Genomic DNA, 18575 nt, shown 5'->3' with positions numbered 1-18575 from the left:
GCCGCCGCGCGTCGTAAATATGTTTTCCGGCCTCAACAGCCGTGACCGCTATCTAAACATAGATGCCCCGGGAGCGGAAGCTCATTGCATTTGCTCGGCAAGAGAAGCGCACTCAGGGAAAGCAATAAAGAGAAAGCACTGTAACGTCTGCAACTAATTCGTCAGTCTGGCCCCAGAAAGAGAAGAGGAAAGAAAATGGCGATACAGTCTCTGTCTGCGCTGCAAGGAAATCTGCCAGTTCGTTTGTTTGTTTTTCATTTCTTTACGCTTGAGTGATGATCTTGATTCAGCACTTAAACGATTGCTTGCCAAAAAAAAAGGGTGTCCGACAAACAGCAGCGTTACTTAATGCGAGCTGACCACAGTCTAACGCCTCAACAACGCGCCGAGAACCTCCGTGCAATCAGCTGGACTGCATTCACGCATTCCGCCAGACGAAGTGACTTATTTCACTAAGTCTCTCTCGAATTCACTTTAACTAAAGTCTTTTTTTTTTTTTTGTTGTTGAACGTGTTTAGCCTGCTCTATAATGGACTGTACCCTGCGCAATATTTACAACGAAGTGACCTGTATAACGAAGGATCTTGGAGGTTCAAAGTACTTTGTTATTAAGGCGTTTCACTGTGCACGCCTAGCCCAAACTGTTTTCTCGAGTAGGCCCAATATATCCTACTTGGAGGGCACTGTTACGATGTAGTGATGGTAAAGAACACAGTAGCGAAAACAGTCAACAACCAAAGCAACTATTTATTGGGCGAACTTGAGCCCAGAAAGTTAAAAAAAAGTACGAGCAACAGCCAAGCATCGCCATAGCGGCGAGCACAGTCGTTCGATCGTCGGAAATCTGGTGCCGAATTCACAAACCTTCTCCTTCGTAAGTGTCATTGGCCGGGCGCCTTCTCTAGTATGTCCAGCAACAGGATTGGCTAAAATTTTCTCTTACGAACAATTTTATCGTAAGAACATTTTTTTGCGAATACTGACCCTGATCTGCAGGTCGAGCGCGTCGACTTTTATACATGACTCGTCGAAGGCTACGGAGTAATCGCTGGTGCCCGCGTTTCCTTCCAGAGAGCACTACACAATTCGTGTCGCGCATACAGTCTTATTGCACAATGATCGGCGAGAACACACACAATAGCAAGAATCAACGGTAACATTCGAGTAAGTTCCAAATCATGCAGGCGCGGCTGGCGCTGAGCGATAACTATGTTGTCAGCGGGTTTTCAGTAATGCGGTACGCGTGAGAAGGATAAATAAGTGCTCGTGTCAGCGTTATGTAAGTGTACACCTAGTGGACTGTTCATTTCCACTGCTGCTCAAGTGTTGATTGGTTGGGTTCGGGCACGTGCGAGAACGATGCAAGTGTCTCCAGCCAATCTTCCTTTCGCTCGTGTAGCTGCAGCCTACGAGCGGCGGCCTAATTGGTCAGTCCACCAAATAGACACTAACATGATAACTCCCTTGCTCTGTAATCAAGGTTCCAGTTCGTTCGTAAAGTTGTATTTAGTTTATAATGATCGTCCTGTACCTAAAGCTTAAAGAGCAAGTCGCTGTACTGTAACCCTCAACACCACTCGCGAGGTACACGAAAAACGGTATGAACTTTCTTTTTTAAACCATATCGATGTTCAGCGTTGCATGAGATGCTTGTTATCGTATGAGCGTAGTTTAACGCAGTGATCAATCATGAGTGCCTGAACAGATATTATTTCTTTGCGATTCTTTTCATGCATTCTTATATATTATGCCTTCCCCTCCTCCCCTTTTCTCGCTGTATGTTTTTTTTTACTTTTAGGCACTTGCATGCTACATATTTGACCAACCTGAGAGCAAGGTCGAACGGGGAAAGAGGGGTGGGGCGGGAGATGAGTGCGTAGATGGTTATTGACATCTATCACTATTGGAGCGTGATGTGGTTCAAACGCACCATATCGTGCCTTTGCGAAATAGAGCGAACCGACAAATTGTGTCGTCAGGCGTTCGCAATTTCCTGCATGTCCTTTGTCCAGTTCTCGTTACTGATGCTTTTTTTTTTCAGTTGAAATAAATGAATCCGCGAATTCGACTTCTCGAAATGCAGCGGCTCAACGCAAAACCGAGCAACCGCTTCATGGCTCATTAATTCCTTTTTCGTTCGAGCCACACCATATTCGTTTATTTTTTCCTGGTTTTTCTTAAGTGCAAGCGGCAAAACCTGCTACGATTAGGACGTGTGCGTCTAACTCGAGCGTCATGCATGTGCGCATAACATTGCCGCACATCTCGCGGCTGAGTCTCCACGGAAACAATAAAAAATATCCCTTTCGTTATCTCTTTCCTCCAACTCATCTTACGCCCGACGTCACTTTCCAAACGACTTCGCTCCTCCTCCCAACCACCGCAATGAACAGACGCTCCAACTGGAACTGGAAAGCAATTCCAGCCAATGGTGGTTACCCAAGGAGCCCTGCTTAACGGACCGTAGCGCGCAGACGAGGCCATTTTTTTTAAAGAAGGGACATCTGTCACTCGGTTCATAGACCCAACCGTCCGGAGAAAACTGCCTCTCATCGCCTCTTCCACGCGACTCCCGCCAGATTGCCGAGCAAAGCGGCGAATTTATTTTCTCGACGGCTTCTGGAACGAACGTTCGGAAGCCAACGGGGCGAGCGCCGCCGCATACAGAGATTGCTTCTGGTAGTTTTCTCCTAGCGGCATAATGGCGGAAAATTAATTTGCGCCCAGCGAGTCAGAAAATTGAAAGAGAGAGATGCGGTTTTTTTGTGGAGTTGAGCGAGCAGGCAATCGTCGTCATGGGAAAGAGAAGTGCTTGAGTCTGGTGAAGTAATAGAGGATTTGGAGCTGGCTGCAGGGGAGAATGCAGCAGGAAGTTTTTTCGCGAGTCGTTATCGAAGACGCCAAGAGATTGCTGCGGCTGCTGCTAAAGTTCGCTAAGTCCGAAAACTAGTGCAAGCGAGAGAAATCAATAGTGGGGCTCCAATAACTTGCAGTATAATAGAAGAAAAATTGGCAGCTCGAAGCAGGCGTGGAAAAGGCGGTAGGGAAGAGAAAAAGTCGGTTGTTTGCAGTTGCCAGGTTATTATAATGAAATTCTATGCTGGTATTGACAATGTCAACCTTGATAAAGAACGGTCTGTTGTTGGCCATAGTTAATGCGCACGCCACCAGTGTTGATTATTGAAATGATCACTTAAGGCTTGGCCAATCGTCAACGGCACGTGACCAAGAGAACACTGGTCACTGAGGTCCTGATTTGGAGGAAGGGCGTGCGTGGCGTTTATCAATATTTGGTTACTGCATGATGTTGATGGGCCAGTCGGGCCAAACATTGGAACGAAGTAAGTTATAATCACTGCTCGCTGTGAACCGATGAAGTCATCTTGTGATCCAATTGGAAAAGGTCCCGTGTTTAGGTTTACGTGATATTAGCAAATAAGCGCGCATGCTGCTTTCCTGTTGGAAGTATGAATTATGCAAACGTTCATGTGTTGTGTGCTTATGAAACCGGACACACGCAAGGCCAAGGCACTTCTGTGAGAGGCATACTCAGATCTCGGATGACTGAAGACGTGTAAGCCGAAATAGGTGGTGGAGTGGAATTTCATGTTTGAACCATCACGAAACGCTCTACTTTGTGTAAAAAGTAAAGCAGTACAGAAGCTTCGGACATGGCTGAGTTTCTCAAAACTCGCCATAAAGTCACAAGTAAACGCCTACTGCGAAATCAAATGCCCTTCCCTTGGAGTTCATGGGTGACCAGGGCTCTTATGACAATATTACTGAGGGCATGTATGACTCACACGTCTCCGACTGGGACTGATATGAGATGGAGTCTTATGAGTTACAAGTAAACAGCAGCGCGAAATCAAAAGCCCTTCGGTGGCATTAGAACACAACGCTTTTACAGCAGCGGTCGAAACCGCCTGAGACAACAGCTCTACGAAAAGGCCATTACATGTTCTGGTGGCGTTAAGGATAAAAGGAAGCCGCGTGGATGATGGTGAAAAGCGCATTACCCATGGCGCGATGGTTACCGATAAAGCCATGTATGTAAGAGATATCCAATAAACCGCTTTCGAAGGGGAATACGGAAAAATTGAAGCGAAGCCCTATGAGGGATAACATAAAACGTCTAAGTTTAATCCAGAGTTTGGCTAATAAAGATGAATTGCTATTGCCGAAGAGAGCTTAATATGCGATACAAAAAGAAAAAAGATAGAAGATAAAGTCGCATTGTGTGCTGTAAAGTTATGCGCTCAGTTTGTGTACCTAGAAGATTACTAAACCTAAAAATGAAAAGGGCTATGACGTCGAGAAATAAAGGGGAATATAAGGGAACGACGCCCGCCGCGCTTTTCAGGAGACGTACCCGAAGCACTATGAAGGAGGTGGATTGGTTATGCACATTATATGCATAGATATTGCTACTATTTTATGTGAGCATAGCCTAAGCAATTAGTATATGGTCTACAAAAGCTTAGCATTCAAGTATTTTTGCTCAGAACGATGTATCTATCGGAATAATCGGTTATGCATGCCTATACGCTTCGTTTTGATTTCTCATGTATGGTAGCAATGCGCATTTTATATCGTGTCCTCTAAAATTTACAGCAAGTAAAGTAAATGAGTCGAGCCATCAGCGCAAACCGCGTTTGCAGCGCTCTGGTCACGTGACCGCCGCGACGACTGATATCCCATTTGTACGCATCGCACCGTTGGTCATTCAGCGTGCTCCGACTCTCAATGCAGCGTTCGCGAACCGTTGGCGTGGCCATTATAAAAGAAGCGGCTGCTACACAGATCCCAGTCCACACGTGCTTAGACAACAGAGGCATTACCTTCGACGTGCCCGAATGATCGAAATGCTCCTTGGTATGACCCTATACGTTGCGGTGGTGTGCGTGAGTGGCATGCCAGGAAATGCTTCGATATTCTCTCAATAACAGAGGAGCACTCCGTGCTGAGCGGTGTCGTGGTTATCATTCTCTCATGACCCCCCCCCCCCCCCAGCCCCTCTAAAGGGGGTCGCAAGAGTATCGGACACAAACATTCAGTGAGTTTGAAAGAAAACAGCTTTCTCATGTTACAAAATGCGTACGCCTAGTATTGGAGAAACGTTCGTTTGTTCCCGATTGTTCTTCGTCTATTTAGTCTATTTTATCGTTTATTTCGTCCCCTTTGTAGTACGAAGTAATGAATGCCGCCGGAGAACCCAAGAACACGCGCGATGCGATGCTGCCGTGTCTGGGGCCGTTTAACAATACTTTCTGAGAAAGGCCATTTGTCAAACACGATTCAGTTCCCGGAAATGGTGGCTGTGCTTCAAGTGAAGCACGCACGCCACTGTATGAATCAGTACTCGTTTACTATACGATGATGATTACCGTTTTCACTTTGTAATGTATAGAATCACATTAGAAGCCCCCTTCAAGTTATCCCCGAGAGTGTTGGCTCGCGTTAATATGCTTAAGCACTTTGTTGAAATCCAGTGGAAGAAGCAGTTCCCGTCTTTATGTTTCACGTATTCTTTTTACAACTACCAGTATTTAGATTTCAGTATTAGAGGTGTGTACGCAACACCTTCCATCTCACGGTGTCGGCGATGCTGGCGCTTGTACAAAAAATATGCTGAATGTCTGATTTATGGTGTTCGGTCGAGAAAAGTCATCATAACGCCACAGAGAAACGCGATAGCGGATGGTTCCGAATAGATATTCAAAGAGCACAGCCAATGCATGCCGTATTAAATGAACATCGTACAGGCATTATACGGAGAAGCTTCCCAATAGGTCGCTCACCGTTCGGTGCTGCTAGTTCAGAATTTAAAAGAAGTTAAACTTCATACTCTACGGTCGCGCTTCCATCCTTCAAGATACGGAAATTGCAGAGAATGATATTTCATCCACAAGTCCCATACACTCCAGCTCACGGGTATAAATGTTTGAAATGTAGCTTTTGAATTGATTTATTATACCAGTGAAACCAATATAAACAAGGACACTTAACATTTTTCGGTCGTATATTTGCATCGACCTGATCACATGGTCTTATGGTAACAACTTGCATTATTTTTTCTCCAAAGCATCTTGTCTTACTAAATATATTGTGCTCAGTATTGTTTTGTAGTTTTGTTGTCATTTATTCATTATTCGCACGCCTCTTTTCTTTCACCCTGATCTTTCGGTAGCATGTGGGTTCGTAGCAATGCAGCCACTCAACAACCGCACAAGAATGCACGGCACAAGCCCTTACGTCGTCATTGCTCGTCTGTGTGCATTCGCCACGCTGCTACACGATGAATAGAATCCAAATCGCCCAATCCTCTATTTTGTATTCGCACTCCTTCGTTTCATTTTAAATTTTCATTCTAAATCCAACGCGTCTTGATACAATTCAGTTTCTTCTTTCTATATTTTTCGTCCAACTGTGCATTGTTCGCTTATTGAAATTGGAAAGCCGCGCTTTTCCTTTTTTTTTTCTTGTAATCCGTTAAACGTAGGACCACCGGGTTGACAACTCTTGCTTTCAGGTGCAAAGATCCTGTCCCGTATTTGCTACCCGTATACTCCCAACAAGAACGGAAATAGGTGCTGTTGGCCGTTTCTTCACAATCAAAACTTAACCGCGCCTCCCCCCCCCCCTCCGTTGTCTCTTTGTTTCGTCGTCAAAACTTCAGCATGCCTCATTCCAAAGCCTGCCCTATAGCGTATTTTGCTCTTCCTTTACACAGGATGGTGGAGAGTGAGATACACGTACGTGAACTCTGGTAAGAATATGAGATGCTGACCTGACAACGACAAATCCTTTTGTCGAAACGCTGCCTCCAGCAACACACCTTATTGGACCACGGCTGTTACTTCAATGGATACACGTGACAATTGGCCCTGCTAACGACTACACAACACTGGTATTCTGCGCCATATTACGAGTCCAGCAAGCGTATTTTCTTCTGTCGTTTACTTTCAGAGGAGAAGAACCTTACCTCTTACCATCGCGCAGTTTCGCAAGTACTCTTACCCTGTCTTGATTTATTTACAACTCTATTGTTCCTATTGCTTACTTGCTTCGTTTTTGCTAATCTTTTGTGCTTTCTCCAGCACTCCACCAATCGTTACTGCCGAAAGAAACTTCGAAGAGCGCCGCTTGACCTGTACTGTTTACTTTCTCTGCATTCTCCGTTGTATATACCTTGCGTCTTTATTTATTTATTTTTTACTTTTTTATTATTTTGTATTTTCCCGCTTACGGCAAAATCACTTTCCTAGGGTGGGTGTAGAATTGCCGGTGTGCTAATTGACTGCCTTTCACGACCGACCTGCCGGCACTCCACCCTTTTCCACATGCGAGACTTCCACGTTAACAAGCGCTCTGGCTTCAAAATGCCGGGATAAGTCAAACTCCGGGTGTGTCCCCTCGGCGTCCGCAACATCGTCGACAAAGGTTTGCTCGCTGATTGCTGTGTTGTATCCTCTGCATAACGAAACGCAGCGTCGACGCACGATTCCTTCACCACCTTTTCTTTCTTCTTTTTATTTCTTTGTTCCTTAGTTGTGCCGCGGTATTCAGGCGTGGTAACCGTCACGAGTTTCGAAAGGGCTCTTCTAATTGTGGAAAGCTGACCTCAACGTTTTCCTATATATATAAAGAGCCTTCCCTTGAACATGAACATCTTTTTTTGCTTTGCTCTATTCTCTTTTTTTTTTCATCTTTATTTTTTTTTCTGATTTCTGACCAATAGTGGACGTAATAACATACACGTACTTTATAAGAGAATCGTTAGAATGTCGCGAATTAACTAACATAGAATTCTGTCATATTTATGCTTTAGAAGACGTGCAGATGTTATAAGATGGTCGACGCTCTCTACGGTACCTTTCGTTAGCGGTTAAATAGCCTAAATCGCTCGTGCCAGATTGCGAATGTATCTACTCCTTGAGCTACTTTAGTCGAAAAGGTAGCTATGGTGTTGGCTACTCAGTGGCTACGGTGTTGGGCTGCTGAGCACGAGGTCGCGGGATCGAATCCCGGCCACGGCGGCCGCATTTCAATGGGGGTGGAATGCGAAAAGACCTGTGTGCTTAGATTTAGGTACACGTTAAAGAACCTCAGGTGGTCGAAACTTCCAGAGTCCACCACTACGGCATGCCTCATAATCAGAAAGTGGTTTTGGCACGTAAACCACCATAACTTAGTCGAAAAGGCGGACATTACCCGCGCCCGAAATACAAACTCATAATTGAATAATGACAACTATTCACTAACTACCGCAATAATTGCCATGATGCACACGTTGCGATTGATAGATTAAGGCAGGGGAGATCTGAAGTGGATCTTGAAACAAGCGCCAGTTTTGAGATGAGTACCGTCAAAATTTCTAAGAATTGAACTGTATTGTCATACTTCATGTTTAAACGAAGCACATTCTTTAGAATTTGAGTACAAATTAAACTCAAATCTCGATGGTTTCTCTTGCGGATTTTCGGAACAAATATTTTGAAACATGCGTTTGTGTCAGAATTTTGAAGTGGCTATCGCATGGAAAGTTAAAAAGCCCCAGTTCGAAAACTGCAAACCTATTTCGCAATTGTTTAATTGATAATGCATTTCAATTTCTATAGAGTGAAAATTGTGTGCGCTACCTTATGTAAGGTAGCTAAACATGTATTAATGAGGTATATCTACAGCAGGCAACATTAGAAATCCCGTATTTTCAAAAAAACAAACAAAGGAAGTACCTGGTTTTATGCAGGAAGATTCTGAATAGTAAAAGATATTTCAACCATATAACTTCCTGCATGAAATAACGCGTTTTTGAGTGAAGAAATTAGCGAAAGGTGACAAAAGTGCCAATGAAATGGAAAAATTTATGCTTGAGCTTGTCAAGTTTAGTCGTTTAAATTTGGACAGCATGAATATGTGTCTGTGGTACATTGGAAGCGCGGTAGTACTCGCACTCAGCACCTCGTTCGGATGAATAATTTAGCAAATGCGGACAGTTATCCAGAGTGCTCACACTCCTCATAGGTGCTCGTCTCTCTTTCTCTCTCTTTCTCCCTTCCACTCTCTTTCTCTTTTTACCCCCCTTAACCCTGACCCATGTGCAGGGTAACCAACCGGAACTACCTCTGGTCAACTTCCCTGCCTTCCTTTGCATTCTTTTCTCTTTCTCTCTCTCTCTTCACAGTTAAATCGTCGTTCGCACTTTCGAGAGGGGCAACAGCGACACGCCTAGAGTGGATTGTAGTCGCTGAATTTACTGGCTAGTGCAATATTTTGTTATAAGTGTTGTTACTAATATTATTAATAGTATCATTATTTTATTAATTACATCCTTAATGTCCTTTGTCAAAGAGTATAATAAATGTAAGGTGCGTCAACGAACAGGACCTTCCATAGAAACAAAAGCATAAACACGCAATTAACGAATAGGCACGGCTATTAAAAGAAGCAAATTAGCACACGTTCAAGACAGGATGGTATACAATATTGACGCATTTTAAACAGACAGTGTCTAGAAGAGTTGAATACGGAGTAAAACGTACGCATTTCCTGGTGACATATGTGGCTTCGTCATTGAATAGGGTTGAAGCGCATAATTTAGTACGGCTACTAAAGCACGGCTCGATACAGACATTAACGATTACTGAAGATAGCGCAAAATTAATCAAAATCTCTTCTGGTTACTTCGAGTGCGTGCTGACGTATTTTTCTTTTTTTTTTTGTGCGACAATTGGTGGCAACGATGGCCGTGCGTATAGCCGGGTTTCGCCTCGCGGGCTTCATGTGGCGCTTTTATCCGACAATTGTTCCGGCCTGAGATCACTTGCGCTATTAGTAAAACGTTTAATGCTGCAATGACCGTTTTAGTGGTAAGATCAAAAAGATCTTACGATGGACAATATCTCAAAACATTGCGGTGCGCAATAGCACGGCACACGAAGTAACGCAGGAGACAACTCGGCGTGTGACTACTGGCTCATTCATTTCATAAGATAGACGCGTTTTAGGCACCTGAGCCCTGCTTTATTCGGATGCATACAGGGCGTGTATTTTCTCGAATAAGTTAGTCGGACGTGGCGCACACATATGACTGCATTTGTTTCTGTGTTTTCGTTTCAGAAACTGCAATTTTTTGCAAGTACACCAGCACCAACAAACCGAACAATCAACTTTTGATGCGGTATTGCTCGTGTTAGTGCCTATATGAGAAGAAATGGTAGGAATGAATGGGGGAACGGGGGTAGGGGGTCGTAATAATTTTTCTAATTCTGTTTCTATGGTAGCAGTTCTTTAATTCCTTCCCGTAATAGATTGTGGAGGCCTCACGGCCGCACTGCAGCAGCCGAGACACCCTTTCCTACACACGCTTTCTCATCTTTCACCATCGATCAAATGGTATCGCGTTAGGTGCGGGGGAAAGGAAGATGGTGCGAGGATGCGAAACCGAGCTGTCCAGATTGGACGATTCTGGAAATAAAGTCAGTTGTTGATGTATTCCTCAGGGACGAATTACTCGCTTCTGTCTGTCCTATCCAGGCGCGCTGCCATCCCTCAGGACAAGATCATTGTACAGGAAACGCGTCCCCAACATCCGTGTGGAACACACACACACACACACACACACACACACACACACACACACACACACACACACACACACACACACACACGCACACGCACGCACGCACACACACACACACACACACACACACACACACACACACACACACACACACACACACGCACGCACGCACGCACGCGCACGCACACGCACACGCACACGCACACGCACGCACACACACACACACACACACACACACACACACACACACACACACACACACACACACACACACACACACACACACACACACACACCTTTTCACATCCCCTGAAATCAATGCTCTGCTTTCTTTTTAAGTCTAATGGATGGGCGTGCAGAATCGCTTGATATAACGTGCAGTGAAAGAAAAGAAAGCAGTGTTAAGACAAGTGCTTCCGCGTTTGACGGCCACTTGTCGGCTACGAGGCCGGAAAACTGCAATTTGCGAAGCAATAATAGCGGTCGTCGAACCAAACCAGTGCAGAATATGAGGACTTAGCGCCACCTAGCACGCTGCCAAATAAACATTTTGAAGGAAAATGGCGGGAGCCTTCCAAATCTACCGATGTTTTTTTCTGGCAATCCTATTTATTGGCGGTGTACACTTATGTGTACGCGACTTATTTTTGCGCAGTTCTGTCCACTCGTGACAAGGGAAAAAGATCTATGATATTGTCATGCGGGTAGATTGACTTCCCTACTCGCTGAATTTGACTGCATTTGAGTTCAGTGCGGCAAACACACGATCACTTGGGCGAAGGCAGAAGCATACATCACGGTATGACTAAATTGTTCACGCATCCGCAATCAGTCTTTTTTTATCAAACAACACGCTTTAGTTATTTTGCAGTGATGCAATATTTAATGGTCCCGTAATTATGAATATATAGGGAAGCGAAATTGTACAACGCATCATCCTGCTGTCTCGACTTCACTTCAATGGAGTTAGCAGTGCATTGGAACAAGATGAGGCGGCGTCGCAACCTTTATCGGCAGGCCTATATAATTAGTGAATGGAGGAGCCATACGTGAACGTCATTCAGCTGTGAAACAAAATATTGTGTAGAGTCATTTGTTCATAGCAGCAAGAAAAGAAAAGCCTTGGACAATCAATGCGTTTGGAGGCACATGACAAAAAATATGTCAAGTCTTTGTGAACAAATAATACTTTTACCTCGCTCTTTGCACTCCGCCGCGTTGTGACCCGTATATACAGCTTAGGCAAGTTGCACGCAGCCGTATCGTTCGAACGGCTATGCGCGTTCGCGCAGGAAGTTCCCACCGGAAACGGAACTGACGCAGGTCTCGCACCGCTGCCCAGCAGATTGAGCGGAACGTGAGGGGCTGTTCGCCTAACTCATTTGTCGTTTGCAGCGACGAAGGTCAGGTGATCAGTGGTCTCCGATAGAGATGGGGCGCAGATGTGCATGCAGTTTTGTAAGACAAAATCGAAAGCGTTACAAAAAAAAAAAGAAGCAACGATACGGCTAGAGGCAAAAGCCCAACGTTTGTAGCAGAAAATCTATTCACGTCAAGGAAGTTTAGTTGACGTCGATGCAATGCACGGGGAGATAGTGAAGTTGGCAGCGCCGCCAACCACGCCTGTCGTGCTCCAAAGCCCGCCGATTGTGCGCTTGCCTGGGGGGGGGGGGGGGGGAATCTCGCGCAGTGTTCTGTTCTCATTAGCACGATTTGCACGGTTTATTTCTCTAGTACTTGTCTGTGGGCAGTACAGATGAATGAGCTCAATCGCGCCCACTAAGTGCGCAATCGAGAAATGCTGGAGGTTACGTCACTGTTAAGTTTCCGTTCGCGCGACGGTGTGCTTGAGACGCTTGGAGGAAACGCGGTGTTCGTGTGTCTGACTTCCTTCCTTTTCTTTCTGATTTGTTGTTCAAACCGCGTAAATATTTTTGATTGCGGTAGCAACATGAATGCGCCGACGTTAAAGTAGGGGCTATATTCACGAACCGAAATCTGCTACAGAATAAGATTTATGACGTTCACGAACATTACACGGAGTCCACAGCGTAGTCGTACAGTTTTTATTTCTTGCTCGAAAAGAAGTTGTTGAGCTATGAAGGAGCACTATGAAGCTTAGTGACAGAAGTGTCCGCTTCGGCTGCGCGTATTTAATGGAGGCTGCTGGCTCTTTTTATGGTAAGATGTGTTTCTTTTACCGGAGTTCAAGAAGGTTGATTATCAAAACTATTCAAACATATTATACAACATTCGATAATTTTCTGTGCTTTCAAGTTATCCATAACACAACCTTTTTCAATGCTACGGCAGCAACCCGCCCACACACACACACACAGATGCAAGCACAAAGCTCGTATGTTTGCTCTAATATCACAAAAGATCCTTCTTTCGACTTTTTTACAGATGCTCCAGCTCATAATCACAGTTTCTCACGAAGATCTATCACTCCGATGGTACGCATTGATTGGTGACCCGGCGCAGCCATTAAAAAAATTGAAGTGTACCTAAAATGTATTGTAATGCCTAATACACGCTCTTGCCTACAGTATGAAGAGATGCATATAAACCGTGAAAAGTTAGATAAAATATTGGCATATGTAGCCCTTCTAAAATGCCGACGTTCAAAGAAGGAGAAGCTGTGGATCGGAGTGTTCACTCAGTGTTTTCGGCCCCTGTGGAGGATAATTTATATATGTGTCTAGGCTGTTCTAAAAATTATAATTTTTGTTAGCTTCGTTCGCTTATGCAAGGACGCGCGCATTAAAGATTTCTGAAATTTTTATAACGCAAGTAACGTTAAGTGGGCGGAACGTTCCTTCCCATGAAAAAACTCTGTCTCTCTCTCTCTCTCTCTCTCTCTCTCTATATATATATATATATATATATATATATATATATATATATATATATATATATTCATAAATATTATTCACCGCGGCTGCTTAGAGCAAATCCCGACCGCGACGGCCGAAGCTCGATGGGGGCTAAACGCGAAACCGCCCGTGACCCTTGCGTTGGGCGCACGTTAAAGGTCCCCTGGTGGTCAAATTTAATCCGGAGACCCTCACTACGGCGTGCCTCATAACCAGATCGTGGTTTTGACAAGCAAAATTTCATAATTAAATTCAACTGCATATATTGTACTCGAAACTTAGTGCTTGATTTGCTTGGAGTTATATGTCGGTGTAAAGTGTTCTACATTGCACTTTTGTCTATGGTTGAAGGCAAAAAGAAAATTAGGTTGCCTCCTTCCAGCTCACTAATGTCAAAAGCAAGTGGCGCTTAGCAGATAGTCCTGCCTTTACACGAGCCTGTGAAATGTGCTCGTTATGTCGCATAAAGTTAATTAGAACTGATTTTTATTAAACATCCGGTGCTTGAAGTCCAAGCGATAAAATCTTTTCGGTCATGGCGTACGAGTTTGTTTTTACTAGATCCGTCAAATATTGCGAGAAGAAAACAGGGAAACCCCGGACATATGGCGGCCGATTAAACGAACCCTCTGTTTATCCGATGTTGCTTCTATTTGCTTTATACGGCGAAGTATCGCGACACATGACCGCTTCACTAAAGCTACCACCATGCTTGGCAGAGACGTTGAATGTGCTGCGTTGCGCCAGCAATGACGAAGAAATAGCTTTTCTTTTCACATATCGACCGTATAGCCAATAATTAAAAAGCGTGTGTGATTTCAGGCGGGAATCCAAATCACAATATATGAAACACGCGACATGTCTGTCTCTAGACTAAATTAAAAGAAATCATTTAGTAATATCAAAGGTTCGATAGAATGGGTAGAAAATGTCGTCATACCAACTTGCCTCATCTTCTTCGAGCACTCTATTTGATATAGAATTGTGTACCTTGGATAGATTTAGTGACCGTGAATGGTTATTCGTAACCGCAAAGGCACAATTTTCGTTTATATAAATCATTGCTTACTGCGACCTTGGACAGCACGAAAACCTTGGAGGCTTCCGAAAGATTGTCCACTTGTTACGACGGGAGAGGAAAATTGAAAAATTCACTTACCGAATCGAAGCGTTGGTCGGAGACTCGTCGACGTTAAAACTGCCGTATTTTTCGTATACTTTTTTTTTTCTTTCTGGCAAGAGCTTGTCCAAAAATTCTTCGCATACACTCGCTTCCCGAAATCCTCTCTCACCGAATCGGGAGTGTAATGGAATGTTCACGGCTGGTAGGTTCCGGGGCCACAAGCTTGTCCCACTTTTTTTTCAGTACTGAACACTTCACCATAAATCAGTCATCACACAGAAAACAAGCTTTAAAATGCGGACATGTTTCTCGAAAATCAAACTGAAACCTCCATGGTGGTGAGCAAATAAAACATGGGGAGTTTCGCAGTTACAAGCAAGAAAAAAAAATCCCTATCGAGTTCGCGGTGGAGGTTCTCGGGTTCTAAACTTGAAACTTTTTTGAAGTGACAAATATTAAGAAGCTGATTTGGTTGATGGCCGCGGAATTAGAAATTTTGTCGTCCTACCGAAGATCTTTCTCCTCGCGTAATTTCTTGGTTAGTGCAGCAAATGTGAATATTTCGAAAAACATGTATTTACGTGGCCTCCAACCAGCAGTAGCTATGCCGAGTTGAAATGGGTAAAAGTGGTGCCAGTTTTCGCGCAGAAAGTTTCTTTTTTCATAGATTCTAACGAGCTACATTCGCTCCTCACATATTTCTGATCAACGTTGTTTCACCTGAATTTGCCGATGCAGGAGCTTCTGGCAAGAAGTACACGTCTACAGAAAATATAGAAAAGAGAACCGTTGGAAATACAAATGTCTTTTCTGATCTCTAAAGAGCCTTGTATTTCTCGAAGCGTATGCGGCACTGACACTATGAGCGCGCAGTTTTGCGTCTTGGAGCTGTAGAAGTGAGGCCAAGAAAGATTCAAAAATAAAGACAGAAAAAAATGAGCCCCGAAAAACTTACTATTTTAATTCACAAGACTGCTCCTGCATACGCTCGCCTAATGCCGTTCTTAATTTTGCCCAAAGATCGAGCGGTAAAAGCAAATAGAATATACGGGCAAGGCGGCAGAATCGAACAACTTTTCGGGATTCAGACTGATTATAGCCCACCTACGCCAAACTTTTTCTCTGCCACAGAAACTTTCAACCTCAAACAAAAACTATTATTTCCGAGACGCTCAACGCGCGCGCAAAGTATCTACTCACTTCCTACGCACAGCGAGGCCACTTTCCGGTCGCCGCCACGGCGCGCAAAAAGTTTTCAAGTCCGCGCCAACTTTCGTAGTGCGAGCGAAAAAGAAAAAAAAGAAAGTACGCAAAATAAATAAACGAGCGGTAAACGGAGCTGCAACAGCTCCAGAGAGTCCCAACAATCTGACTGGAGTAGCCCGGGTTATCCACCGAGATCCGCTATCGTAGCCGACGTCGAGCCCGGTCGGTGCGCGGGTGGTTGCCAAAAATGACGGGACGTTTCCAGCATGCAGTAAGGGCATCCGTCCGGTGCGGCTCCGGCACTCCAACTCGCCGCTCGGGATGCAGACGGCGCGGAGCGCTCGGGGTTTCGGGCACGAGCGGCGCGCTCTTCTGCGGCGCGCGCATGCGCACTCGATCCCCAGACTCCGCGAGTGAGCAGGAGGAGGAGACGAAAGGGTGGCGGTGGTGGCGGTGGGACGTCTGCAACAGCTTCGACGACGAGAAAGCCGAGACTGCCCTCGCAATGAGCGTGTATGGGACAGCGCGGCCAGTTTGACGCACGTCGTATCCGAAAAAAAAGGGGGGCGCCTGATGAAGCAGACGCGGGAGAGATTTAGAATTCTGCAAAAGCGGGAGTCGGATGCGGCTGTCAGTGAGAACGGCCGAGTCGTCTTTCGGCGGTTCGAGCTCCGATGAATTCGGGTTCAATGAAAAACAACAGCGATGGAGTGTTTCGACGAGTACACGACAGTGAGATCGTCGAAAATAAAGAAAACAACACAAAAATGAACTCAGAAAATAGAAAGTCGGCAGAGTTTCCGTATATTCATTTCCGCAAAACCAGCGCGGCATTGAGCAAATGACAAAGCACGTAACAACGGGTCAAGCACGTCACCCACAGCGGAAGCTGCCTCTAAGAAAAAAAAAATACAAGCAGATGAAACAACGGGAAACTAAGCCTCAAAGAAATCTTACGACATGTCCGGAATGGAAAAAAAAGAAGCCCTTTTTAAGAAGTAATAAAAAATTGCAAATGTCTCACGCCTCATACTGTTTTATGCCGCTGCGATAAAAGCGAGAGATGGAGCTGTTTAGCATTTAAGCAGGCCGGGCAATGTTACATGAAACGATTTCCATTTTCTTTCTCTCTCGTTCTCCCTGACGCACGCTTCATTAAAGGAACCTCTATGTCCAACTCAGAAAGCACAAAAAAATAGTTACAGCATGCTCATCGCATCCTTTCTACGTGGATTGAAAGTCGCTGGCTGCCCTAAGCAGGTGGTGCGCTAATTTCCGCGTACTACCCGCGTATTATGGTCGTTTCCGCGGTGCCCCCTTTATAGCTTTTAGGAAAGTGCTGATACAACTTCTCTATAGAAACGTAGTTTTACTATGTTTTGAGAGTAATCTGTTTCACTTATTTGCGTTTGGTTGGAAATACGGACAAAGTAGATCATCCTCCGCTGCTCTCGCAGAGCAGATTAGCTCAAAGTAAGGTCGTAACCTTAGCAAATGTCACTGAGCTTAAAATTGTTTCTGTTTTTGTTTTTTTCCCCCATCTTTTTCGTGTCGAAGTAAGATCTTCAGTGGCCTGTAATACGGTTTGTAAGTGTGTTGAGATGCGCGCCGACGACGCGTTATTGTAGTTTGTGTTGAACAAGACAATATTTCTTGATGGGACAGTGAGGACGGGATGATGAGATCGAACAACTTGCAAGAGTAGTAAAGCAAGCACAACAAGAAACTAAGCTGTGTAATCTTGAAGTTTGTAACTTTGTAAGATCGGTTAGATTCGCAAACCGCGCAACTCTCGGCCGGTTGGAGTATTCGCCAGATACGCAACCTGTCTTCAAGAGGCTCTTGTCCGCTGAGCTTGTCTCTATCCCACAACAAAGCCCGCCATTTGAAGTACAAGACCCTCACTTTTACTGCCTTTCCACAAAAGAATTGCATGTCCCCTAAAATACTTCCGCACGGGTATACCCGTGCCATGACTTTTCGAGAACCAACAACGCTGCTGATGGACAGGGCACTTCACCTGTGCCTTTCTCGTACAGTTATTTTTTAATCACCCATACAGAGTGCGCAATACGTGGTCCCGCACTGTGGAACTTAGTAGGTGCACTTAGTAACACGCGCACTTAGTAAACACGCGCACAATAGGCGACAAGTGCGAGAAGTAATATATGGTTCTACCGCTTATTTGCCTATGCAGAACTGCGTAGACTCCTAACCTTTCGGTAATTATACAGACATTAACTACTAATGATACTATGTCCTGTGAAACCAAATGCAGCCAATACAAGCTACACCCCCTCCCTCCCCCCCTCCTCCACGCAAGAAATGAATACTTCGCATGGCTAATCCGATCGCATACTTAGCTTTTGACGTCTCTACAGACGCGTGTGCGCTCGTCGCGGGAGACTTTGCATACTCTCACTTGTAGAAGAGTCATTTCTAAGCCGGTAACTCTTACGAAATTCCGATTGAATGCGTACGATGACGTGCTCGAGTAAGATCGATGCACCACGAGTTTTATGTTAAACTATATAGTCTTTATCTGTAATTTTATATAGTCTTCCTGCGCTATATGTATACAGTGTTCTTTTTAACGTATTTGTGATCAGTGTTTTAATGGCTATGCAACAACATGTTCTATACTCCTCTTCAATGTATTTGGTTTATATATATTTTTAGCTATGCAAATTTGACGACCTCTGTTCAAACCAACTTGCTGTTTCTTTCTTCTCGTTTTCTTGTTAGTATTCTTGTCTATCATGTTTATTTTTTATAAATGATAATT

At 44.5% G+C, this 18575-nt stretch overlaps 1 protein-coding gene across 3 annotated transcripts in view; it reads right to left on the bottom strand.

Moving 5' to 3' along the window:
- The window catches only part of LOC142560557 (cholecystokinin receptor type A-like), a 142730-nt gene that overhangs the window by 68122 nt on the left and 56033 nt on the right, over nucleotides 1-18575 (bottom strand). For 2 of the 3 annotated variants that reach the window (XM_075672756.1, XM_075672760.1), the window contains exon 1: nucleotides 14621-16085. The exons of the other annotated variant lie outside the window; for it this stretch is intronic. The gene's annotated coding sequence lies outside the window, so the exon portion shown is untranslated. Of the gene's footprint in view, nucleotides 1-14620; nucleotides 16086-18575 lie in introns of those variants that run through there. 3 annotated transcript variants of the gene reach the window in all.

Source organism: Dermacentor variabilis, chromosome 10 (genome assembly GCF_050947875.1).
Source record: "Dermacentor variabilis isolate Ectoservices chromosome 10, ASM5094787v1, whole genome shotgun sequence".
NCBI lineage: Eukaryota > Metazoa > Arthropoda > Arachnida > Ixodida > Ixodidae > Dermacentor > Dermacentor variabilis.
Note: the sequence above shows the minus strand (reverse complement) of the source record. Positions and strands in the feature narration are given on the sequence as shown.